The sequence below is a fragment of the Polyergus mexicanus genome, unplaced genomic scaffold (genome assembly GCF_030449975.1).
Source record: "Polyergus mexicanus isolate NDT 795.1 unplaced genomic scaffold, iyPolMexi1.0 SCAF_17, whole genome shotgun sequence".
Classification (NCBI taxonomy): Eukaryota; Metazoa; Arthropoda; class Insecta; order Hymenoptera; family Formicidae; genus Polyergus; species Polyergus mexicanus.
Window position 1 is genome coordinate 6486036 of NW_027223337.1, and position 27041 is coordinate 6513076.

At 34.8% G+C, this 27041-nt stretch overlaps 1 protein-coding gene and 1 long non-coding RNA gene across 2 annotated transcripts in view; one reads left to right on the forward strand and one right to left on the reverse strand.

The window, feature by feature from the left end:
• LOC138940875 (uncharacterized) overlaps positions 1–4107 on the reverse strand; it is a 158876-nt gene extending 154769 nt beyond the window's left edge. Inside the window, exons 1-2 of the long non-coding RNA XR_011448082.1 lie at positions 3271–4107; positions 3041–3117 (exon numbers count right to left, since the gene is read on the reverse strand). This is a non-coding gene — a long non-coding RNA (uncharacterized lncRNA). The remainder of the gene's footprint in view (positions 1–3040; positions 3118–3270) is intronic.
• A 3556-nt stretch (positions 4108–7663) lies between these two features.
• Positions 7664–27041, forward strand: part of LOC138940677 (nephrin) — a 224172-nt gene continuing 204794 nt past the window's right edge. Inside the window, exon 1 of the mRNA XM_070309785.1 lies at positions 7664–8498. The gene's annotated coding sequence lies outside the window, so the exon portion shown is untranslated. The remainder of the gene's footprint in view (positions 8499–27041) is intronic.

The following is a 27041-nucleotide window of genomic DNA, read 5'->3' on the forward strand; positions in this document are numbered from 1 at the left end:
AGTAAAGTTAAAAAATCCATTTTGAAATATTCAACGAATATATGTAATCGCAGAAAAGTTTGTGTAATGTGTTTAAATGGTGCGTGTTTCATAATAAACTTTTTCCGTAAATAATTTTTTATGCCAACGCGTTTCATAATTTTGGCTCATTTATTTTTCCCTCGTTTTTATTGCAGAATTATAATAACAAATGATGTTGCTGTACTATATCTAGATCTAGATGATCGTTTAGATTCCAAAAGAATTTCCATCATCAAGATAGAGCAAAATATCTAGAAACGTAGATCGAAAATTGATACGAAATGTATCCATCTGAAAAGTAAATTTCGAAAATTCAATCATTCGTTTTTATTGTACTCTAGATTTTTCTAAATTAGAGAGTATCTCATTTTGTTGATAAAAAATCTAATTCGTTTGAAAGATGTAAAAGTTGACTTTTCTATACACAATATATATAAAGAGTTTTTAGATATAAATATATAAAATTGCAGATATAGATTTTTACATATAATTGACGAAAATTAACGAATAAAAAAAACTAGGAAAATGTGAGATTACAATAAACATCAATTGAACTCGTCTTGTAGCACAAATTACAATAATGTCGAATTTGAATTTTAAATTTATGTACATTGAAAATTCGAAATATGCCAATTATATCTTTTTAATAGAAACATTTCAGCTTAATTTATTTCGATCGCATATTTTTATTTAATTTTCATATAACTTGTGTGTATCTTATTGTGTATAATATGTTTGTAAGTTCTCGGGTGTCGGAAATCCTTCATTACTGGCAAATACCGGAGGAGAAAAATACGAGAAGGAGGGGCAAACATTTTTGATAAAGCTATCGCGTCGTATCGCGTGTCTGAAGAAAAACCGAGCACGGCAATCGATTCTCGGGTTCCTCTCATGATTCAAATTTCGGCCTGAGGTAAAATTATCGCTTGTGTATTGCGTTAAGCGGGATTTATAGCTCGAGATTTTTGAGAAGACGCCACACAGTAATGAAGCCATTATTTTAGAGTTCGCGTGCATAAGACTTGTTATAACTTTAACATCGATAAAATATCGCTGGAAATGTCAAAAATCAACTGTCTCTATCCGCAATGCTTCTTTAAAAGTGTAGGTTTATCCGATATAAAATCTCAAACAGCAATATTCTAATCGAAATTAGTGTAAATTTTTGCATATATATGGAGATATTTATATTAAAAATTAAAAATATTAAATTTTCTTAAACCTTAAATGTCAAAAGTCGAATCATCAAAATTACGTTATGGAGATATATTGCACAAACATTATATAAATGACAAAATACAATTTTAATTATTCAAAAACATTATATATAACAAATAATATTATATTAAATTTAAATGACATTATAATTAAAGACTACACCACTTATAATATCTATTAATTTTTCTCTATTTTATTTTTACATCAAAAATTTTCCATTACTCATTTAGTTGCGAAAAATTAAATTCGATCTCTAATTTCAGAAGAATGGAAAGATAAGGCACGGCATAATTGCAGAAATCATTTGTCCGCGCAATTTTGCAACCAAGCCGATTTCGAGATATCTAGGTGCGACCTGCGTTTGCGTTGCCGTAATCACGAGATTACGAGTCTCCGCGCAATCGTCGCCGCGTTCGCTGCTCGTAACGATTACGTCTTTATTAACCGCGGGGATCAGAATGACCAGAAACGTCCGGCCGCTAGCGCCTTTAATTAACACAGCTAAAGCGAATTACCAGCGCCCGGAATTTCGTCGCTAAAACGAGTCCAGGAAAACACGAAACGGCACTTTTGCGCGGGGCTCCGAATCGTCTGCTAGCAGTGATACAAGCTTCGACCGAGATCTCGTTCAGTAGCAAAAACCCACCGGTCCTCCGACAATTCGCAATCGCACTTCGTTTGCGTCTTTGTGATTATCTTCCAGTGCCTCCATATCGCGGCTGCTTTTTATGCAATAGCGCGCGGGTTGACGACAACAATGGTATCATCATCGGCTAATTGCGTTTTTTTTTTTTTTATTTTGGAATGGAACAGGATCGTTAAATACAGAGGTTGAGTATGAGATTGACATCTGATAAGGCTGCGATTTCATTTTCTTTGACGTCTATGAGTTATTAAACGAGAAGAAAAATTATATAAGTATTATCTATAGAATTATTTTTGAGAACTGAAAAGTATTTTCTACGCGTGGACGATGAATATTACGAGATTAATGAATAAAAGAGAGATTAATTATATTCTTTTGTAGCTCTATTAAAAATATAATGATGTAAAATAAAAAATTTGATATAGTATTTTATTTCGATCGCAATATCATATTAATGAAATATATTTTGGAATTTTCTTTCGGATAATTATGCTTAATTTTATTAAATTATTAATTTTTCTTCTCTCTCTTCAAATTTTTATGCGGAAAAAAGACTGTGGTATGATACATCATATTATATATCAAATAATAAAATTACGTAAAGTTAATTTTTAAATTTTGCATTATATTGTAAATCCCCGAATTAAATTCTGATTTATATATTTCAATTATCCAATTATAATAAAGTATATATAATAAAATAATAATATATTTTTTAATTTATAAATTTAAAAATTTCTTAATTTTAGAAAAATGAGAATTTGAGGATGTCGAAGAGGCGGTTGTGTCAAATTGATATTAGCCAACGCGCATCATTCGACAATCAAAGCCAACAACATTTGCCAACGCCTAATGCGAGTGAACCATAATCGTACGTTGTAGTACACTTTATTGGTATACGACATAATCAAACTCACATGCCGGTTTCAATCATGTTCGTTGCGAGGATGCTAATGATACCGCCCCTCATCAACCGTCGATCCCATATCAATCCTGTAAATTAACTGTCACAAATGCATAATAAATTGGAATAAATGATACTTTAGGCAATATCGCATGTCAACAATTAACACCAGATTAACAAAAATCAACCGAAAGTGTGTATACTGTTTACAAAATATGTAAAAATAAAAAATGAATAAAAACAAGACTCACCATTGTAGAACAGTATCGTAGAATAGATCATATCCCAAAGCGCACATTACGGAATAAATCAGCAGCATCCAGAAGAACTGGAAAAAAAAAAAAAAAATAAAATAAAATAAAATAAAATAAAATAAAATACTACATATAAATAGTTGAGATCTTAATTAATAATAACGCTGCAATAATAATATAAATTTTTGTTAGACATTTCTAATCGTAAATTAATATAAATTACTTACATCATATAATATGATGGTGACTCGTGGTCGGCGGATGAGAAGACAGGCCATAATCGAACGAGTGCGACTCGTATTAATAGACGATCGCCCGATATTTCATTCGGCATTTTCGACATTACGCGACATTCGTGACACGCACCCGACAATTCCGCGAGACGTAAACAAAATTCTGACTCATATGCGAATTCATTTTGCGCGAGATCTTGCCGGATTGAGTAGCGCAATTTCATTATTCGATATTCCCGTGATTTTATTCGGGCGCTCTCGAAATATTGCTCGACACTCCCGAGACTTTATTCCGGCACTCCTGAGACACTGTTCGATACTTTCGGGATCTTATTCCGGCATTACCAACTTTATAAGCGAATGGCACGATTTCGTTCCGAGACAAAATCGCAAAATTCGCAATCGAGCGATCACGTCGATCGTGTACGTACATGTACATTAATTATCGCATAACGATGGTCGCTCCATATGTGTCACCCGATACTTCCGAGATATTATTCGGTATTCCCGATACTCGTGTAAGGATTACCTTGTCGTGTAAAATCCGCGTAAAACACGGAGCGATTCCGTTACACCTGCTAATCGACGCGACGCGAATACAAAACTAACGATAAAACGAAGGAGGAATGGAGAAGGAGAAGGAGAAGGAGGAGGGGGGAGCAGGGGGCACTGTATAGCCAGCATCGCGGTAACGCGATCTGTGTACAATGTATGTCGTTCGCAAACAATAATCGATTCTCTAATACAATTGCTATCGCTCATATATTGATAAATGATCGATGTAACAAACGACCGACGTCTTATTCGATATTTCCGAGACATTACTTGATAGCGAATAACGGTATATATAAATTTCTCTGTTGCGTATAAAATGGACGGCAAATTCAGAGCGATTCGTCCCGTCGAATAACCGACGCTAATGCAAATATGGCGGCGCGAGACGGGAACAGCAATGAACCATATATCGCGATCCGTGCAAGGAGTTACGTACGATCGATATTATTATTATTGATATTACTTTCATCGATAATAACGATCGCTCGATATCTCATATTTTTAGACTCGTCGAAGAATTATTCTTCGAGCGCGAAATCATCGCGGTAAACGGAGCGTTCCGTCGACCAAGTTCAGGCCACGATCGAGCGAGCGCGATTCACATCGATCGTTGTATATCAATAATCGCACATGACTCGACGTTATCGCGCGTCTACACTACCGCGACGTTATTTGACATTATCGATACTCACTCGCGCGTCTGTCAATCACTCGGATGCGTAAAATCAACGGATAAAATGCACCGAGTGATTTCGTCCCGCCAAATAAACGACACGACACGACGCGAACGCAAACCGAACATAGAGGGAGACAAGTTACAGCACAGTGTAGACATCTTTTCGCTATTAGAGGCGCTATTAGTCCCGGGAGCGTTTCATCGACCAATTAGGAGAGAGTCTCAATCTTCGTCCCGATTGGTCAATCGAATCCACTAGCGCTTGTAGTATGAAGATGGGGATCTAATCGCAGTCATAATGTATGCGAAGAGTATATCATTTATGAACGATACAATTATCGAGGGTTAGGAACGTTACTCTATTAAAGTAACGCGTTACCGTTACCGTTACTTGCAAAGTAACGATTCCTTACTTTTTCGTTATGTTTCTGTTTTTTCTAATGCTAAAATAAGCTATTAGATTATAAAATTATTTAATAATCGATATTAAATGTAATAATCTATGTTACAATTAAAAACTCTAAATTAGTCGTCTCTATATAGCGAGCGTTTTTTTATATTAAACTTATTTAATGATTGTAATTTTTTTATGTTAATATCTTTACTTTTTAACACACTTATCTTTATAGAAATTTAAATTGTAATTTACAAATTTCAGTTTTGTCGAAAATTTTTATCAAACATTGTTTTTAAATATTGACAAGAGAAATATTGATATTATTGAGAGTGTGATTCCAATATTCACTATCGATATTGTAAAATCTATAATTTACGTTACTATAGATTTTCAGTACCGTGACTATCGGAATGCAGCCTATGATAGAAGGCTAGAAAATATTTTTCAAAAAATACATCTATTGAATAGATAGTAAGATAATGAAGAAGCAAAAAAATAAGGATAAAAGTAACGGCTAATTCGTTACCGTTACCGTTAGAAAAAGTAACGATCGTTACCGAAGAAAAGTAAGTGTAACGGTAACGACGTTACAAGTAACGCGTTACTTCCCAACCCCGCAATTATTCAATTGCTATTACTTTCAAATCGATAAATCGTGAATAATGACGACTGTGCGATATTTAATTTACACTCCTGAAGAAATTATTCGGTACACTCGATATATTAAATCTCTCACTTGGCATGCAAAATTATTAAATGGAATATTTTCCTGCCGACAGATTACGATCAAGCAAATGTTTATTCACATCGATCGCGTATACCGATTGACGTATAATAATATAATAATCTTTCGATATTTTATTCGATTCTCCCGAAATCTTATTCGGCACTACCGATACTTATTCGCGCTTATGAATTATTCGGCTGCGCACAAAATAATTTAGTCGCTTCAAATAATCGATACAAGGTGAATACGAACTTGATATGGCGATTCTATAGACGGTATCGGAATCTATGCAAGGATTACACATTCAAAAGCTACGATTAATACTCTAATTTTATATTAAATTCAAATTATTGTTACCATATAAATTATTATTATATATATATACAATATATAAAACAAATATACGGAAGTGAGGAAATTAGCCGATATTTTGAATAAATGTCTTTTTTTTTTTTTTTTTTTTTAAGGTTATTGTTCGCAAATCAAATCGCTTCCTTTTGTTGCGAATGCATTTGTCGCTCGACATGTAGATTTGTAAATTTTCGGCTCAATATATTTTTACTATTGATCATATTTTGAAAAGATGATAGATAATGTATAAAAATTTTGCATCTCGCGCTGACATTATCCGGTCGATTTATTCGTTGGAAACCACTATTAACTCGAATATTCGAGTCATCATTAATAAGACCGATTACAGCGCAGCCAAAAGCGTCTACGTAGAACGTTAGTGTGGAGGATCTAAGCAGCACTTCCGGGAAACAACGGGGCGGCAACTCGGTAACGCGGAGCGACTTTGCAACAATACATTCGGTTTAATCGGGCAGAAAACCGCGCTTCGTGTAGGGACCCGCGTATATTCAACAGCGAGCTTAAACGCACGCTCGGCTCGATGTTTCTCTCCGTTCTCTCTCACTCACTCTCTCTCTCTCTTTCTTCGTTTAAATCGAGAAAGGAGACAGAGCCTGTTTAGTCCTTGGCGATCTATATGTCGAAATAAATCCGACGTAATTTAACGGAGAAAGCTAAAGAATCAAATTTCTTTATTTTTCTTCTCCAAAAGTTATAATAAGAGTGAAAAATCTCTTTCACGTATGCAAGAATTTTTGTATAAACTGTCTATATTTCTTTAACAAGAAATAAAAATATTTAATGTCAATTTTGCTTAATTATGTCCTTTTTAGGAAAGCGACGAACGAGACGAATATTTTTTGTCCCGATTCGTAAAAATCCTACGTAAACTCGATTTTCAATGCATATCGGATATACGAATTAAAGGCCAGCATTTAGGCGAATTTTTGCAAGCGTTCGATGTTCCGCTGTATCGCTGCATAATATATGTTCATGCACAAATTGATCATACGATTAATACGATATAAATATAATGCAGTGCATTGCTATCTTCGTATTAGATTACTCACGATTGGTCGAAGCATTATCTACGTATTGTATTACTCGAGCCGCGTTATAAATGCTTCGAAGAATTTGATCGACCAATCAGGACGATGATTGAGCCTCTCTCCTGATTGGTCGATCAAACGCTCCAGTGCTAATAGCTTCGTATCTATACCGTGCTCTATCTCGTCTTCCTTCTCTATGTTCGGTTTGCATTCGGGTCGGTTATTTGGCGAGACGAAATCACTCCGTGCATTCTCCGTTGATTTTACGCATCGAAGCGATTCGCACGTGCGAGTGAGTACCGTCAAATATGCGAGTAACGTCGAATAACGTCGCGATAGTGTCGAGTCGCTGTAACGATTTCGCGCGCGAAGAATAATTTTTTTTTAATGTAAATATAAAATATCAGAGGCGATCGTCATTATCGATGAAAATATCAGTGAGAGAATCGTCTGTCTCATTTGTTCCGATTGACCAATTAAATCATTGGAAATCGATTTTTAACGCGGTAAGCGAAGCGCACGTGACATCGCAATCTATATTTTTTGCGTCTATGGTACAAGTAACGACTACACGACGCGGTCGCGGTACGAGTTGGCTGTTGTGTCTCGCGCGCCTTGTTGTTATTACTCGGTCGAGTTAGTCGTTGGTCCTTCGGTCTCGGAAGTGGATGTGTGATGTGGCAGCAGCTAACAATTGTATATGGAAAAGTGTCGAATCTCGCGAAAGTGGAAATATCGCGTCGCCGGGACGTTATCACGGGACAACGATCTCCATCATACATATATATATACACGTCATACTTGCTGTGGCCGACTTGAATTTATTCCGATATCTATAATTTCGTCGCATGAATTTCTCATTCTCAAACGACCGTGCCGAAATCGAGTCATGGATTAACACGTTACAAATTTGTCGCGTCGCGAAAAAGGAAATATATAGCGCCTTTTGCGCGGGGCGAGGGTATCTACGTCATACATACACAGCGTCGCGTGAGTTCGCTTCAGTTTCGATCTCGTCGCGAGTGCGTGTACGTGTGCGCGTGTGCGCGAGTACCGAAAGTAGCCGCGAGTAAATTTTGTCACACGGTTTAGCTTTTCGAATTCGTTGAAAAGGGCGAGCCGAAAGTGTCCTATTACGTCGCATCGAATATCGGAATGCGGCAACGAATGTGCGTGAAGTACGCGCGGAAGCTGTCGTCGTTAAGCGATTATTTGAACGCGAGATATTCCGAATAATAAATGATGGTGCGAAACACTGTCTTCGAAATGAATATTGCGTCGCGGACTGTGAAAATGCGCGAAAACGGGGACGACTGGAACATTCGTTATAAATTTTCTGATCTTGTTGGACATCGTCCCGAAATGAAAACTACGTCATTGGACGTGAACGTCAAACACGATCGACGAGAGCGAGGGGCCCTCGTACATCGTTTCGGCTCTCGGGTTGCAGTTGTGACGACGACGACGGTGAGTGTCGATTTAAAATGAAAATGATCAAATTTAATAGAGTATCGATGCTTTGCTTTATTCGATGTCAAACATTACACAGGCATTAGTATTAAGGTAAAAGAGATTTTCTCTATGACATATCGAACGAATGAGCGAAATTATCGATACTCTATTAAATTTGAAGAATTTTTTTCATTTTCTAATCCTGCGTAATTTTATTTTCTGCGAACATTGTATTAAAATGGCAATATTTGACATCAAAATATATATAGGGAAAAAATACATTAATGAAATATCGATGTGATTCAGAAAATGTCAAATTATTATTTTCATTTTTATATATTTAGAATTTGAATTTTTAGGATTTTAACAAAAAGTTATTTAAAATTTAAACAAATATAAAAATACTCGCACCTGCTGAATAAAAAGAATTAATCTAAAATAAAGTATTAAAAATATAATACATTGAAGAGAGAGAGAGAGAGAGAGAGCAACTTGACATAAATATTATTTTCAATAATTGATAGCATTAATAATTAATATTTTGCTTCGAGATATTTTCTGCAGAGAATTGTATTACTAATTTAATGTAACACTATATAATTGACATCAATGTTATAATATTGGTAAGAAATTATCGATTTTGATAAAATATTTAAATATCAACGTATATGTCAAAAATATCTTGACATATATGTCAAAAATATTTTACTTTATTATTTTATCATTTCGTATAATTCTCTCGTCAATTTTCCAGCCTTCTTTCCGAAAGAAGGGAATAACGACGTATATAGCAGGTACAATCGTAATCGAGAAGGGGAAGCGAAATATTCTACGTATCTCGTCGGATACTTTAAGTCTCGTATACCGATCCGCCGACGAGTACGAGTGGTGCTACATCCATATTCAGCGATCGCCGAGGAAACGGACGGAGAGAACGGATGCTACGGTGGGTTCCGGAAGTGCACGGCGCAGACGAACGTTGCAAGCTCGCGATACGAAACACGCTCCTCAAAGCGCGTACGATCAATATTCCATTTTACGATCCTTTTGGAATGCCATCTCTCTATGTCATGGTTTTTTTCTAATCTTTTTTTTTTTTTTTTTATCTTTATGCTTAAAGTCGAGCAGAGTCTTCCAATTTTTTTTCAATGCATTCTCTACGTCGCACCAGCGAGATCTTTCCCGATATAATATCGCATGATGGCAAAAATTATTTTCTTAATATCGTATACATTAATTTTCATAAGCGTTCTTTTCATTACGCGTATCGTTTGTCGAACACGATCGATGTTTTCTCACACGGCGATTATACGCGAAATATCTTCTTCCTAGAAATATCAAAACAATGCTAATAATGTCTCTGGAATTTGTTGTTTATGTGTAATAGATATTTAATAATATTGAGAAATAGCGATGTAAATTCTCGAGAGTCAAGATAGCTTAGAAAGAGAATAATTTTACACTCGAGATTGTTGCAATAAGAAAATAAAGAGCTGGTCGAGAATTTACGGATCATTATAGCTCAGATTTGTCTCTAAACGACAGAACTGGACATTTCCTTCAAATGAATCCGATCTATTTTCCATTCCGGTCTTCTTTCGACGCAAAGTTTCTCTCTCGCTACTCGACATCTTTACGTACACATATATTTTGCTTTAATTGCTGCTATTAATTGCCTTTATCATTATCAAAGATTTATCGTAGAATTATTCTTGAAATTGTAATTACGTTATAATACGAACTCGTAGCCGGAAATCTAAAATTAAAACGAACTGTGCCGGTGGTAAATATTTGCGTCTAAAGTATACTCGTTTATATTCGCCGTGACACTATCATTTTCTTCCTGAAATATACGGAAAAAATAATTGTTCTACATTTAAATAGCTTTATTTTCGAATTGATTTTAAATGCTTATATATAAATTGAATTTTCTGAAATCCCAATTTCTCATGATAACTGCATAATTTATTGTTTCTTTAAACTTACATGCTTGGATTCCAAATCTGTCAAAGAGTATCATTAAAATATTTTTCGACAATAGAGTATATGTGACATATTTCGTACGAACGTGCTGAAGATGGGATAATACACGAATGAAAAAAAAATCTGTAATACGCACGTGGGAAGAGGGGGGAGGGGGGAAGGGTGGAGAAGGAAAGAAGGAAGAAAACTCCGTCGAATATAGATAGAACCAATGGGATATAAATCGCGTCTGCTTTGAGGATGCTCGCGACATCTCAGACAACTTTATTTCTTCTTATACGACTTACAAGGTATCTTCGCCTTTTCGCATTTATCGTTTGATCACTGAATATGGATGAGAAGCGTCGAATATGAAGAACTCGTATTTTAGCCGCCGGCAAAAAGCAAATAAGTTTCAGGCGCGAATAACACGCGTGATTATATGGATATTCGTGTCGTCTTACGTCAAGGCTCGTTATTTCCTGAATAAGATGTAGAGAGTGGAAGACATTTTTTTGTGGATATCAAATGTTGGAGCATCTCGTCAGACATTTTTTTTTTTCGTGTCGAATACTGACGTGTGCGCAGTACACATTAAATTATCTTGATATAATATTTAACAATTTTTATTTTCGAATAAACATCAGCTTTATTTTGAGGAGAAATTTAAAAGACTTATTTTACAAAATTGTTTTATATGGAAAAGAAAATATAAAATTTTTACATCCAAGTTTAATAACAACGCAAGATATTTGTAATATCGTTAGACGTACTGTCTCTCCAATATCAAAGGATCGAGTGCGCCATCATTATGCAGCTCAGTTCGCATTATCTATACATCGTGCTGTTTTAATGATCTCCTCTATTCCGGGCGCATATTAGAGACGGGCGGATTGACCGGATTGAATATGACCGCAGGAAAAGTTTGCCTCGAAGATATGCAATCGCTTTAGCGGCGGAAGCGCTGAAATGGCAATCCCTATGCATCGCCCCAGGGAGGTTCCTGGTCCCGCTCTCCAAAACTCCAAATCGGAGTGGCGGTGCCTCGAAAGCGATTGGACAGCGAAACTCCCCGGTGAGCTTCGATCCGGCGTATAACCGCGGATTAACCTCGTAATGCATCTCGTGCCTTAACTTTACATACTAACTCGTAATACAACGCGTGTAAACTCGCTCCGGTTGTGCAGCCAGCGCGCTCTCGCGTTTGCGAATTTACATAACACAGGTAAAGTCTGGCGTATGGACCCAATGATACGTCCCAGCATCAGTTTCGCGAGAATAATGTACCGGCTTACGCTGCGCGTATCAATGCGGCTCGACGCGCGCAAATTCGTTTCAGTCATCTGATTTCCCGCGCGTGACGAATAAAATTCATCCCGCACAAATTTAGACAGGCTCGTAACACGGTCGACTCGATCAAATTTTCGCATAAGTACAGAATGTCAACTTACGCTGGCCACTTTAATCATTGATATTCCTACGCCTCGGGCTCGTGTTCTCTCGTCCATTTCATATACAATAGGTCTAACGCGTAATTATATTGATCTCAGGGAATATTACAATATGACCTCAATATAAATAATGTGCTGCAAACAGCGCAGCAGTGTAAAGATCTGTTTAGATGGAGCAAATTTCATCGTACTTGATTGGAGCAAGTTACACTATTTCAAATTAATATGACGAATCAAAGAAATTTTGAAATCAAATATACATATATACATAGTAAATCAGATTATCCAATATGATCAAAAGTCTTAATTAATTTCCTTAATAATATGTCAAATACGAAGAGTTAATATATAAATTTAGGAATATATGTTTATTATGAGATATTTTCTTTGGTTTAACGGCTAGAGAAAAATCTATTTATTTAGTATATCAAGAACTATAGTACTATTAAAACAAAGCTAGAATTGCTTATGAATTTTTACGAAATGATACGCTAGTTTTACGCATACTATTATAAAACATAAGATTACGATAACTAAGTTTCTCTTTGTCTCTTTTAATTAATGACAGTAATAAGATAGAAATAGGATTTAAATTTACAGAAAGAAATTTAGATTGCCAGAAAATATATTAATATTATATGATTATTGATGAGAATAGATCGGAATAAACCGATGATGGAGGAGGAAGGCGCGAAATTTCACTTATAAATCACGAGAAATTATGCGTCCGGAGAGGACATGCTATTAATTCCGCATATATATAATATCTTGGACAGTCGGTTTTATCGCGAATATTATAGCGATCTCAGCATATTAAAGCTCATTTAACACTTTAAGCGTTGATAATTATTAATTCATGTATCCTGAGTTAGGCTCAGACGGAACGTAGTTATAGAAGCTCGAGGGAGAGACAAACGACCCGAATGAGATTTAAAGCCGCTATTGTGTTGCTTGAGAGTCACGTCCATTGTTAAGCGGCAATAATAATGTCGATCTCGTCGACGATAAGGCTGATAACGAGTGCTCGTCGAGTGCTCGTCAAGAAAACGGGAATAATGCCAATTAACGGGGAATAATTAAATTTCAAAGTAGAATGTATTTAAATTATACCTATTTTTAATGAAAAAAATCTAGATCGTCTGTATAAAAAAATCGTGGAATTATATTATATTATATCGAAATTTGTGCACGATAGATTAATATGTAGAGTTCATACATAAATTTAGCGAAATAAATCATTATTAAATTTTTAATAATATTACTAATATTAATAACGATAACTTTCAATACGTATCTTTTAATAAAACATAACATTAATGTTAAAATATGCGTTTAGAAAATAATATACATATAAAATCTAAAGTATATTTACGAAATATTATCTATTGTATTTTAGAAAATAATAAGTAAATATATGTGTGTTTAAAAATAGAATTTGTTCATATTATGAATATTTAAAACAAACGGCGCATATCCCAAAGGTATCGTCGCGATTAAACGATGAAAATGATTTTCGGTGTTTCTCGATGCGTGGAGTTGCCGGCGTAATTATATCGGTATCAGTCCCTATTACGGCAGGAACGGCTGGCGGGTGTCGATACTTTCCGATAGAACGCGGCTAAGGTTAATATCGTCCATGGATGCACTCAGCTCTCGGCCTGGGTAACGCTGATAGCGAGCGGAAGCGGAAAATCGATTCGTTCGCGGCCAATGTAACCCGTCGCCGTTTAAGAGATGCACAGCATAGAAAGTAGCACGGCGAATCACTCTCCTCGTGAGCGCATCGATGCCTTAATGCAATTTGCAAGTCGATGCAAAAAAGAAAAAAAAACGCACTCGCAACGAGCCGTGTCTCTTTGCCAAGATCTTGGAAAATAAGCCTGCCGTGAATGACGATAATCGTGTAGGATAAATCCGAGTACAACTTTTGCTCTTCAATAGAACTATTTCTTACGATTCGATAAATGTTTTACCACAATATTGCTCAACTTATTCATAACAATCGATTTTCTTTGAATTTAAAATCGGAGTAAACGGATTAAAAGATGCTTTGCTCAAATTTTTCCGTCAACTACGGACTTGCAATCACATTCTCGGATTTGTTGACAACAAGATTTGAATTTTCAATCGTGACGTCAAATGTTGGAATCCCAACATTTTCTGACTTTGTCCCGCGATGATAATATCGCGGTTTATCTTGTCCGGAATGAATTGTAATGCAAGTGTATCTTTCGTCTCATGTCAGTCACATAATGAACCGCAGTTTCCAAGACGATTAATTTATTAGAGTAAAATAGCAGATATATTTTTTCACATCTCGCTCTTATTGATATGAATATTATTATTTCAAAACCACGTTTTAATATACGAGACTTTTATTTTACATTTTTAAGATATTTTTTTACGCTAACGTAAATGTAAAATGTAAAATGATTTTAAATATTTATTGTCATATGGATGTTCGTATATTAATATTAATTAAATACATTATTTGCAGTTTGCGTTTTGTGATAAAAATACAAATTAAATTTCTATTATTCCATATTTCACGATTTAGTAACATGTGCAAATTTATACTAATGCCAAGAACAGCTTTCTCTTTAAGTATTGCAACAATGAAATACATATTGTACTTGCGAAATATATACCTATGGTTAAGATAGTTGAACAATCGTTCGCAAATGGTCGGTCAATGTCAAACTGTTTTGGTTATAATACGAGTAGCTCGTTGAGGCTGAACTGTATCCAGGATCGAACTAGTGGTACGCCGCAGCACTTCCTCCTCGAGGTTCGCGGTTCCACTAGGAATTTCAGGTCCCTCCGCTCCACTCTGTAGAAACCCTCCAAGCGCCTCAGAATGACCGTAGAACGCTGGTCGAGAAACCGGCTATATATTTTAGAGACTCAACTTTGCAGCCCAAATTGCGGCGGCGTCAGTTTAAACGCGAATTTCCTACCAACTTTATGACTCTACGCGCACGCCATCCGTGATAACTAATTTATAATATTGTATAAAGTAGTATTTAAAATAAGAGAAAAAGAAAAATATGAAGAATTGTTGGAATCAAGTTTCTGCTGAAACAAAGGAAGATTTTTTTTATAAAACTATTTATTATCTTTTAGAAAAATCTCACTTGAAAGATAATTTAATTTTCTACAACTTTTCTTTCGATACTTTTTGTTAAAAGACGCATATTTTTCCTGATATTTGGAAAAATTGTAAAAAATAACCGTGATTTCTCAAGAGGTTTTTGAGCGCTAACTTTTTAAGAAAGTATTTTTCGACCCATGTAAATAGGTCATTTTGTTCGGTATTAAATTATCTTTCAAATGAGATGAAAATGATTATAGTTTGCTCCATAGGTTTCGACATAAACCAGTTGATAATCGATTTCAAACGTACGTAAGATACTTAATGGAACGAAATACAATAAAGTAAACGCGCGCGCCGGTATTGGTCGATGAAAAAGGAAAATAAAAGTCAGGCTCGGGCCGCGGTTTAAAGCGGGAATGAAATCCGGAGGAGAGGACCTAAATATTCCGCACGCCGACGAATATCCGCGGTTCGACGAAACTCTGTCCGTCTGAATAACGCCCGATTCGATTCGAATGAACTTTTCGTGCGGAAGATCCGACCCGTTGGTCGGAAGAACCGCCGTGCACCAGGAAGTAACTTCATCCCCTCTCTCTTTCTGTCTTACGGAGAACCGTCGAGGTAAAACTACTTGCCAAGCGGAAGCAACTTGAGTCGATCACCATGCTTGAGAATTTCGCTCTTGTACGTACGACTGTGATAATGTTTCGAGATTTCCGCCCACAAAGACCGCTACGAATCTCGAAGAGTGTGATACGACGACGCGTTTCGCTTACACGATTCTACTCTTTCCCAAATCTCAAACTTACGCTTTGTCGAGAAATTATTTCTTATAAAGCGATTATAAATTTTTGAATCGTACATTCTACGTTAAAATTCTGAAGTTGATTTGATTATTACTATGATAAAGCAATGATATTATTAATCATTTCCTATTATACGCTGATATTGTCACGCGGATGCTTTTACATTTTTTATCAAGTCGTGCAATGAAAATTAAGAATAGAAAAAAGACACACACACACATATACACATTACGATTTAAGAGCGGCGATTAACAGGATAGAATTCTTATACAAGGAAAGGGTGGAATTGAGAACAGACTGGTGCACGCGCGCTTGCGGGATTTAACGGATTGCTACAATGTTGCAGGTTAGTCGATAATAACGACAGAATTTGCAACATAGTAATATGCGAGTTCGCATCCGTTGCACATTTACACTGTAGGAAATTTATCGAATTTATCCAAACAAAGAACTTTCTGTTGCTCATATTGTTAATTCGCGTTGTGTATGATTTATAACTTAATTTACAACACGACTCGCAAAAATATTATTCATAAAATTATCATTGAGAGATTAATTTTTACAAAAATATTAATATTATTATGTTTATGAGATTGTCGCAAAAATAAAAAGATATACAATCAATAGAGATTTATAAACAGAAATTAACAACAGGTTTTTATATTTTGATCGCGTATTACAAATATATCGTAGATTAAATAAAGCGTCGATTTTTAAAGATTATAATAAGTATTACGAGAAAGTAACGTTCGCTCGTCTCTGTTTACGATCATCATGTAAACATTGTTTCTCGTCAAACTTTACGATGGATGACGGAGGAAGCGATCGATCGCAAAAAAGCAACGGATCGACATCGATAGGGCCGAACACGTTTGTCATTCGAAGCCGCGATCGATTGGCCACGACGGGGATCCACGATGAGGGGATGTTTGCCGGGAGGGTTCGTCAAAAGCGGGGCAATAAAAGAAAAAACGCGAGAAAAACAAGAACGGAGACACGTCTGTCGAACGGCCAAGAAAAATTCGAAAAAACAATACGAAAGCATTGCGAAGAGAGTCGTAAAAATTGAAGGACGGGTAGCGAGCCGATGGAAATGAAAAAGGTGTCGGCCTGATCGAGCAAACTGCAAATGCGTTCGTACGCGTCGGTGCCAGGATTACCGCTGAGGAAGGGAGGGTGCAATGAAAACACAAGCCAAACGATTAATCTTTGTCGTTTAAATCAGAGCCGATGCGTGTGTCACGCGGCAGTGGTCGCGTTGTCAATCGTTATTGAAACGATTATCGATTTATTGTGATCCCCTCCTTCTCTTCTGCACCGCAGAAGGGGTTGCGAGGGTTGGCGAGCGATGCTAAGAGGTGCGTCAATGATAATTGAAATTCGAATAGCGACGATAACGGGCAATAATACGAAGATGCGATAGGCAAGTTTAGCACGGCCGGAACATGTTACAGGAGCAGGTTTAATATCGAACTTTGCCTTCTATTGGAGAATTTTTCTTTTGAAACGGAAATTCTTTCTTTTCTACGTTCCGTATATTTGTATTTTAATCGCTCATCATTTTTGCACTTTCCTGCCACTAGACTTTAGATCTTTAGAAACACACTGTTTGAAATACAAAAAATTAAAGATATCATCTAGTAAAAATATAACATTTTTATGACACAAAATTATATATGTAGATATACATATATATATAAGAATTTTTTTAAATAAAATGTCTTAAATAGTTTTCTGACTTTTTATGTTTGTTTCTAAAAGAAATACTCGATGCTAAATTGATTTCTGAAATTCTTTATCTGAGATTGCAAGTTTTAATCTATTTAGTAAAGCAATCGCTTAAATATAAATCTAACAAAATGTTTTTGAAAAGCTCAAGGTATACGGAGAATTGGACGTTTTTGATTCATCTTTTATAAAAGTCTTTTAGTTTGTCTGATTTTCGCAATTTTGACATAACTGCTAAACACAATGAGAAGTTTTTATTTACCCGCGCCGGAAGACTTCGATTTTTCGATGAAAAAAAAAAAAAAAAAAAAATCAACACAGCCGACATGGCGACGCCGGAATATTGGCGGAGGTATACTACAACAACTATATTTAAGAATCAAAATCCGGCAAAGTTGCAACGGTTAGACGTCATGCCGGAAATCTAGGAAGTTATGTAAACCCAATTCCGGAGCGGCAATCGAATGCGCGGCGGAACCATTCGACTTTTCAACTTTTCCAGCTACGGGACTTACGAATTGTTGCAGAGCTTCGAAGTTTCGTATCGCGGAATCAATGGCGATTACAATAGGCCGCCGCTGTCTGACGTTGGTAGAAGAAAACTTTGCTCGCGTTACTTGCATTACCGAGCATTTCCTGTGCTCTCGAGGACAAAATCTCGAAATTCGACGCGACGATCTATCTGAATCTAGCTGACAAAATTCCCTCTGTGAATCTTAGCTTTCGTGCCGTTTCTTTCTTGCGCAAGCACAGATGAGGGTAAAAGAATCGGTAGATTTCGAGCAATACGTTAGAAGTTTTGATTGTATTGTATACAATATACGTTAAATACGAAAATTCAGCACAATTCGTAAAAAGTGAAACAATTCAAAAATTATTTCTCGCGTAAATGAGAAGACGAAAAAAAATAATTTATACTACGGTTAACATTTATAATTCCGATAGGAAAAGTTTATCGAGTTTTTTATTCTTCTTAAATAATGTAAAAAATTCGAATTGTGTAATATTTATTAATCTTTAATTATTTCCCATATTTAATACGCATTAATTACTCGCAAAATGTCTTTTATACATAAAACAAAAGATATATACGAATGTTGAATTTATGTATTAATGGCTTTGGGAATTATTGCTGTATTTAAATGTATGAAATATCTGTCCAATAAAACCATAATTAATTTTGATAATGACATATTTGATGATTCAAATATAATGACGATGCGTTTCGGATAGTCGATTTATCTAACACGATAGCGGCCGAAAATGACGAGATCGGATATCGGTAATCAGCGTTAATGAGAAACAAACTGTTCCTCTCGTAAAATATGGTCGATTAAGCTCTTAAAATTTTGCAGGGCCTGCGTGTCGGAAACCACGTTCCTATCTCAACGTGTAGTGAAGTCTGCGATTTATGACTCGCGATCTTCCGTCAACTCTATTTTTTCACCTTTTCTTATATTTTTCCGTAGATCTCTTTGTTCTTTTCTTTTTAATAATTGATATCGTAAATAGCTTTTTTTTTTACTCATTTGCTAATGCAAGACAAAAATGCAAGATTATTTTCAATGGTTTTGCCATAAACGTTGAAATATTGAATATAATAAGATTGATGCATCTTCTCTTGACTGGAAACTCTTTGATAAATTTTAGCTGAGTTTTTCTTTGCCTACATTTTGTTTATACATGCCGACTTTTCTCAATTTTAAAATTTTTTAAATTAGATTGAATCATCTCTATGCATAAAGAAATTAGCTAATAAATTATTCAAGAGAAAAAAACATAATCGTATGAAAAAAATACATGTTGGAATATTAAAAAGTATATATCGAACAAGAAAAAAAGATTTTATATTTTAATCAATTAAAATAAACAGCAAATTAAAATAAAATAAAAATTGAAATATATTTTTGTATTAATGATGGGCTTATATATATATATATATATATATATATTTATTTCAGTAAACATCACATGGATGATAACATATGAAAATATGAAAATTGTGTTTATACTTGCAATGAAACGGTCAAATATTTGAGCAAATAATAAAAGAAGCGGAAACCTATGTTTGGATAACAGTTTTTGTTAAATTCTTTTTAAATACTTGGCGTGACCTGAAAATGAAAAGCTTTTAAACCTTAATTACTGGAAATAGGTTGTTCTTGAGAGAACGTGTCTGAATAACATCATTTAGAAACATGGTATGCGAGAAACGCTGCATTTATACCTTGCATTTTCCTGCGCATTATATATTCTTCCTCAGCATCACGTTTTTCATAAAATTAATAGCACGTTAATGTAAAATATAAACACTAGAATTGAAACATAATAAGATTGAATATGACGAGGATAGCTTTATTATTAAAGATACAAGATAATGAAACGGATACAAAGTTTTTAAGATGAATCCAGCACAAACGCATATTTTTAAATATCGATTTACATACTGTGCATACTTTAATGTTTATCAGTGACTTGTTTTATTGAAGATTATTTGGTTATAAGGTTTATAAAAATGTAGATTATTTAGGCATAAGGTTTATAAAAATGTAGCAGCGTTTATAAAAAAAAAATTGATCAAATGTCTTTATTGATGATACATGGTATCGAGCTTGCTTTTTAACAGAGGATCACCTCACATCGATTAACAATGCTTGCATAATTCGGTCGTGCGAAAAATGGCTTTAAGAATAGAGGTTGCCTGAAAATTGCATGTATTAGTCACGGATCGAGAAGCGGGCAAAGATTATGAAATTAAATGTGAATTCGCGCAACGGAATGACCGTACCACGATACGTTTTCGCGAGGAGTTATTAAACAATAAATGGCATATTATCGGCGATTAATACCGCGAACAACGGACAACGCATTAATTCTAGTTTAAATAAGCGCCATTTCAGTTATAACGCATACCGTATAACAGCAAACTGCATTTTCCTTCTCATACCATCTTGAGCTACTGCGTGTGTTCGTATCAGTTCGCGGATGCAGCTGCGATAGAAGCACCAGCAGCAGCAGCTTGCCGCCGCCGGAGATAGAGCTCGACAAAACTAATTTCTCTCGGAAGAGAGCCGACTCCTTTTGTGCAGTTTAAAATATACTACTTCTCTTTTTCGAGTGAAATTAAAATCCCCGCATATTTTGCAAGAGCGCGAGAGCAGCATATAGATAGATCCACCTATTTCCAACGCCGCGCATAAACTAGGATCAAAGAATGCATACACATCTTAGGCATGCATCTGCCGTAGCGTAATTCCAATTCTAGCGACCCATAAAAAAAGAGGCAGAGAAAAAACGAATGAAAAAGAGAGAACGAGAGAAAAATGCAATCTGTTAGAATATTATAGAATATATCGTATTCTGAATGGAAAGTAATCACAGCTGCAAAATTTTCATTTTTAAATTAAAGTGTTATCTGAAATCTTGATTCTTTTCCAAGTTAGTGTTTTTGATATATAAAAAGAGAATTTATAGATTGTTCATCAAAAGTAAAATAAATAACTCGGTGAGATTTTATATTGAGAATCTTTTTATTCTTTCTATCTGTATTAAATTAAAGAAGGAGAGAAAGAAAGAGGGAGGGAGAGAGAGAGAAAATAGAAAATGGATATATATTGTAATTTATTATTATTAATTTTAGCAACGTGTAATGAAACTCCTGCCCTGAATTAATTTTAATTAACCATAGTAAACAAAAATGTGAGCATAAATTTAAAAAAATTTAATATTGCGAGTGGAGATAAAACTACTTAAAAAAATTAGAGATGACTTGTGGATAAAACCGGAAAATATTTTAGTTTATCTCTCAATCTCTCTGATTCAACGCTGTTCATTCTCGAGCGATTGTCGCCCGCGTGATTTTTATTAAGATCCGCGATTATTTTCCGGTGATAATCTTTTTCCAGTAAGCGCAAAATTTTCAATTTTTCCCACATACTTTTAAATCATTCTATATTTAAAAAGTCACATACAAAAGATCAGATTGGGGAAAGAGAGAGAGAGAGAGAGAGAGAGAGTAATAAGGCGATTGCGTCGGTCGCACGCAAGCCGGATACAGCACGGTGCTTGTTTTATAATGGCATACGCCTTATAAAGCCGATTTGTTGCATGCTCGTGGAGGTAGTCGCGCGAGATACGGCACGATTAAGGGTAAAAGTTTCCGTCGGGTTCACCGCTGCAGCTCGCGAGAAGAACCTCGCGTGACCCAGATGAGTCGCGGTGCCCCCTCGAAAGCGAATACCCAGGAATTACTCGCGGCTAAAGAAAGCACACGCATACGCGCTCTCTCTTTCTCGACTTTATCTGCCGGTTTATTTATGAAGCGTAAACTCGCATTTCGCACTGCGTATGTCCCGGCAAGAGTCCGCTGTTGTATTCGGGGGATAATTCTCACGGCGGATGTCCTCAAAGTTGTTGCGCAGCATAAATGAGAATTGTTGCGGATGGAAATGATATTTCCTGGCCTGATACGGTAGCGTATTATTTGAATATTCGTATGTATCCATGTGGATGGAGCGATTTTTTTGTCGATTGATGATTATCAAGAATTTAAACATCCATGAAACATCCTTTCAATGCGTTTTGTTTCCATTATTTAAGCATATACACATAAGTATGTATTTGCTCATATATATTTAGCAACGAAATCTCTTTGGAACTTGTATAAACTACGATTTTAATGTAAAATTGTTATTTTATATTCTCGCATATATGAAAGGTTTAACGCATAATATATAAAATATCGACGAGCTTTTCATTACATTGTGAATGCAAACGATCGATGTATAAATTGTGATTGCAATTACGCCGAGAAGATTTGCTTTTTACTCGGGAAAACATGGGAAAACCACCAATCAGCGAGCTGTTTTGTTTCGCTCGTAATCAGTCGAATAAACAGATCCTGTTACTGCATTATTGTCAGCAGAATTTACATAGAAAAGGGATAACGACACGCACGCCGGCGCTCCGCATTAGCGGTGATTAATCAATTATGGACATTTAAAACCGGAATCATCAAAATGCTAATTTCCACGAGTTCGCGCACTATACCGCGAATTCATTTGCTTAAATCAGCTGCGCGCAAGTTCGACGTTGATATTTACGACGTGTAATTAGGCATCGAGTTCATCTACAGTAAATGCATTACGTATATTTTCTGTCGCCGTTATTTTCTCATATATTACAAAGATTTATTTTAGTCTCATTGCATTATATATCGTAATTAAAATAACATCATAGAGGCTACTGTGAATTTACATTTTTTTTTTTTCCCCATATAAGTTTTATATTAGTAGAAGAAATTTATAGCTATATAATAAATATTCAATTACTCCGAAAATCGTGCAATTTTTCATTTGACAAATTAAAACAATGTATTAACTCGCAAAAATGTCAAATATCATTTTAAATAATTGTATTGAATAACGCGATATTATATTCGATAGGGGAATCAGAAAACTACATAATACAATGGATTACATAATCGCAATTTTAACCTTTTCTGAATTATATGCGCGCGACTGAAAATACATATGTTATATGACACTTTTTTTTAATGAATTTGTTATATTAAATTATTAAAATATTGTATTGCCCGTTTAATATCTACGAAGCATCTCAAGTTATCAATTGTATTATTAATTATTTATATTCTTATTCTCTTTATTTATAATTTTAAAGAATACAAATTTTCCTGACAATTTTATGTTTCTCATCATAATTATTTCTTTACATTTGAAATCATTTTTAATACGTTTATTAAATCGGGAGAAAAATCGCGGTAAGTAGTTTTGTTAGGTATATAACGTACAACTCTATTCACTGCTTTTGATGAGGCTCATTTGGCTACATTAAATTTTTGTAAACTTTTATTGCAATTTTTTAATATCTTCTTTTTCTCGTTAATTATTGTTATATAAATATAATCTATAATAACTATAAAATAAATATAATCTAAATATAAATCTACATGTCTAAAACATGTCTAGAACAATGTCTAAAACAATGATCGATTTAAATGTCTTGGGTGAAAAAAGTCGTACCACTTTTCTTCTTATCAATTAAGATGAAAGTAGGTCGGCTGCACGTCCCCAAAGTTTCCAAGTTGGTGGATGCCTTCTCTCTTCTCCCCTATTCAGTTCCTCTTCGATCTGGTTCGGACAAATACGAATCAGTAGGGAACAGTATCCATGGGATCGTTTCTTATTCCTACAGAGAGAGGGACGAAATCCTGTTGCCCGGTTGCCGAGGGCTGACCCGAGGCTCATTTGGCTCCTTCTGATTAAACTCGAGTCAGCACAATGTTTACGTTACCCGGCGTTCTTCCCCTCTCCTTCCACTTCCGGCATTCTCCATTATTCGCGAGATTACTCATTTTCCGAGCAATTTAACTCCTCAAAACTCGTGAACGTGAGCGCGCTTATCTCGCAAAATTCCGTTCTCGCGACATTCGCCGTAATGCTCGATTTAATATACAACGTAATGCTTTTGATAGCGCGCGAGCTCGAAGACAGTGCGAGCTCGTGCGAATTTGTCTGCGTGATTTCGAAGTGAACACGCCGCGACGACAAACGATGCTTGTCAGACGACTGTCCCCGCTTTACCGTTTCTTCGCTTCCTGATTTTCTCTTTGTTCGCCCCTAGGACTACTTATTCCGCAAGGAATTCAATCTCTCAATGCGCGGATTCGTCTTGCGCGCTTTTCCGAGCAAGGAAACCGCAATTTTCGTCGGTGACGTCGGAATAGAGAATTGTCATTTTTTTTACCCCGCGAGAAAGATGCATTTTAGCAAAAGACAATAGATAGATAGATAGATAGAAGCTTTCCTAATAATAATATATGATAAGTTTTAATTTTTTTGTTTAATCGTATTTCTCTAAGTGCAAACATTTTTTTATTATGATAATAAATCGAGAGAATTTTGTTGAATAAAAAGTGAAGAGCAATTATCTTGTATTCGGAAATTTATTCTCATTGAAATTGCTTTTATATATTAAAATCATTAATGTGTTGTGAAAGACACATTATTTATGAGAACAGAATAAAATACGATATTGTAAAGACGGGAAATATAAATTGTAATTTCTTTCTCTCTCTTTTTTCTTTCTTATATCCTTTTCTTCAAATAAGTTAAGTACTGCTTTTATAAAAGTAGCTTTCAGTATGATTCTCATTTTGGATATTGCAATCTCTTCTTTCACATAAAGATTAATAATTCAGGAACCAAGACCGTGATTCAACGGAGTCATTCGTGATGAAGTTGATTTAATAAGCAGAGCAGGTATAAGGACCAAATTTATAGATAAAACTTCGCTGCTGTAGTTTCTGAACTCTGTGAACTCTATGTAATCTCGTTGATTAAAAGGGGAGACCATGTTTCCCATTAAGTGCAAATGTTTGCTGCTACTGTTCATAATTGGACTACGATTGGAATAGCTATGTTGCACATAGTAGTCAGAGCATAATTAGGATATACAATACATAATAAGCTAATACGACTATTATACATATATCTCTCTCTTTCTGACCCATAAATCTTTCAATATAATTGGTAAAAAGCAAATATAATATATAGATGCACAAATTACAGTACGTAATTTCCTATACAAAAAAATTAAAATAATTGTAACCGCGCATAAAAATAGCAATATTGTTTTTCTTATTTTGAAATAACAAAACAATATTTAATTTTTTATCTAGCACGCGATAATAAAATTTATTATTGTACGCACTATTGTACACATGTTACATTTATATAATAAACCCTATTGTACGTTATATGTATAAAAATGCAAATATCCTTTAAAAATATCAGATTTTTTCTATTGTTTTCTTCTATTTTTCTAACAAGTCAGGAAATTGCAGCGTATTTTTTGCATTTTCTTCTCGTTTATAACAATTTGCATTTGAAATTTTGTTTTCGAAGGATTTCGATGAATCAATAAGCGATACGTGAGATTTCCAGTCGAAAGAGAACTATTTGTGAATATGACAGATGAGATGTCAGAATTTAGTGAAAAGTGAGCATAAGAATGACATAATTGGAGACCGCGATTGTCGAAAAAATCGACGAACTGTCGCGTCGTCGATTTCACCTTTACGTCATCATTATTTTTTTTTTTTTTTTTTTTTTACGCGAAAGCGATTTGATCGAGGCATTATCTAATTCACGAATGACGCCATATTTTTTGAAAACGATGTCGCTAATTCTTTCAATTTATAAATATTTCAGTTTCTCGATTTCAATTAAAGCATCAAATAATGACATTAGATTTTTTTTTCCTTTTTTTTTTTTTATTATGACAGATTTAATTCTGCAATAGTTAAGATTACTCATTGAGATTTATCATAACAGTTAATTCTTTTCACGTTGACAATGAAATCGTGGAAAAGTGAACGACATAAAATGTTTACGCGAGAACGAGTTTCGAATTATTAGTTATCGGCAAAATTTATTCAACGAAGAAAAATTTATTAATACGTAGGATATATATTTTAATTTTATCCTCGCGCTTTCTCAGGCGGAATTTTATTCCGTTTCTTATCGATGTGCAGGCAGTTATTGGAAGGAATCCGGTGATTTATTACGCCATTCTTGCTCGAATGTTCTAAGGGCCGAGTTCGAAAGAGAATGCGCAGGCGAGGAATTCTTCTTTAGTAAAAGGGCTGTTTATCGGGAATGTTTTTACAGGCATCTCTCATCGGGTTTACCTTTCTCGTATAAATTAAATCTTTATAAAGTGGAGCTCGCTTTAATAGAATAAGCGTTATATCATTAAAAAAAAACTTAGTTTACGTTTTTAATTGTATAAATAGCATAATTAAAAAATCTGTAGCGGTTTCCATTATATTTGTGATTGTGATTAGAAATGTTTATTTTTCCAATAAATTAATATTTGCACCTTTTATGTTAAATTGCAACAAAAGTAACGGATTAATAATTTAAAAAGCTAAAGCTTTGAAAAAATGGAGAGATATAAAATAAATGATGTCCTTTAAATTCTAAATAGCTCGATTTTTATGTGACTAATGTAAACGATAGAAAATCTTCAATCCGATATCAATGTAAGAGAAATAATTCAAAAATGTCGGATCTCGTACGCTTCGACTTTACCTCCACGTGACTTCCACATTACGTTAAGAATTGCATTTGCTGCCTGGTTCCTCTGGACCGATTTCCCGACGGAAATCAGGTCAAATAAAATACGGAAACCGTCGAAAATTTTATAACATTTCATGCGTTTCGTAATCGTATTCCACAAAAATGTGCTTTGCTTTTTTTCTGCCCGCGGGACTATTTTGAAATTCTATTCTGTAACTCGTGACATATAATTAAAAAATTCGAATATATTTGATGGTATATATTATGTGGGCAATTGTCTGTAATACTCTTCATATTTAATATTAGAATCGGATAATTGAATATAAAATTAAAAAAAAAAAAAAAATCCGAATTTTTTATTTTCTTATTCTTTGAAAATCATCAGTTTCAATCTTATTTAAATATTCTATTATGTA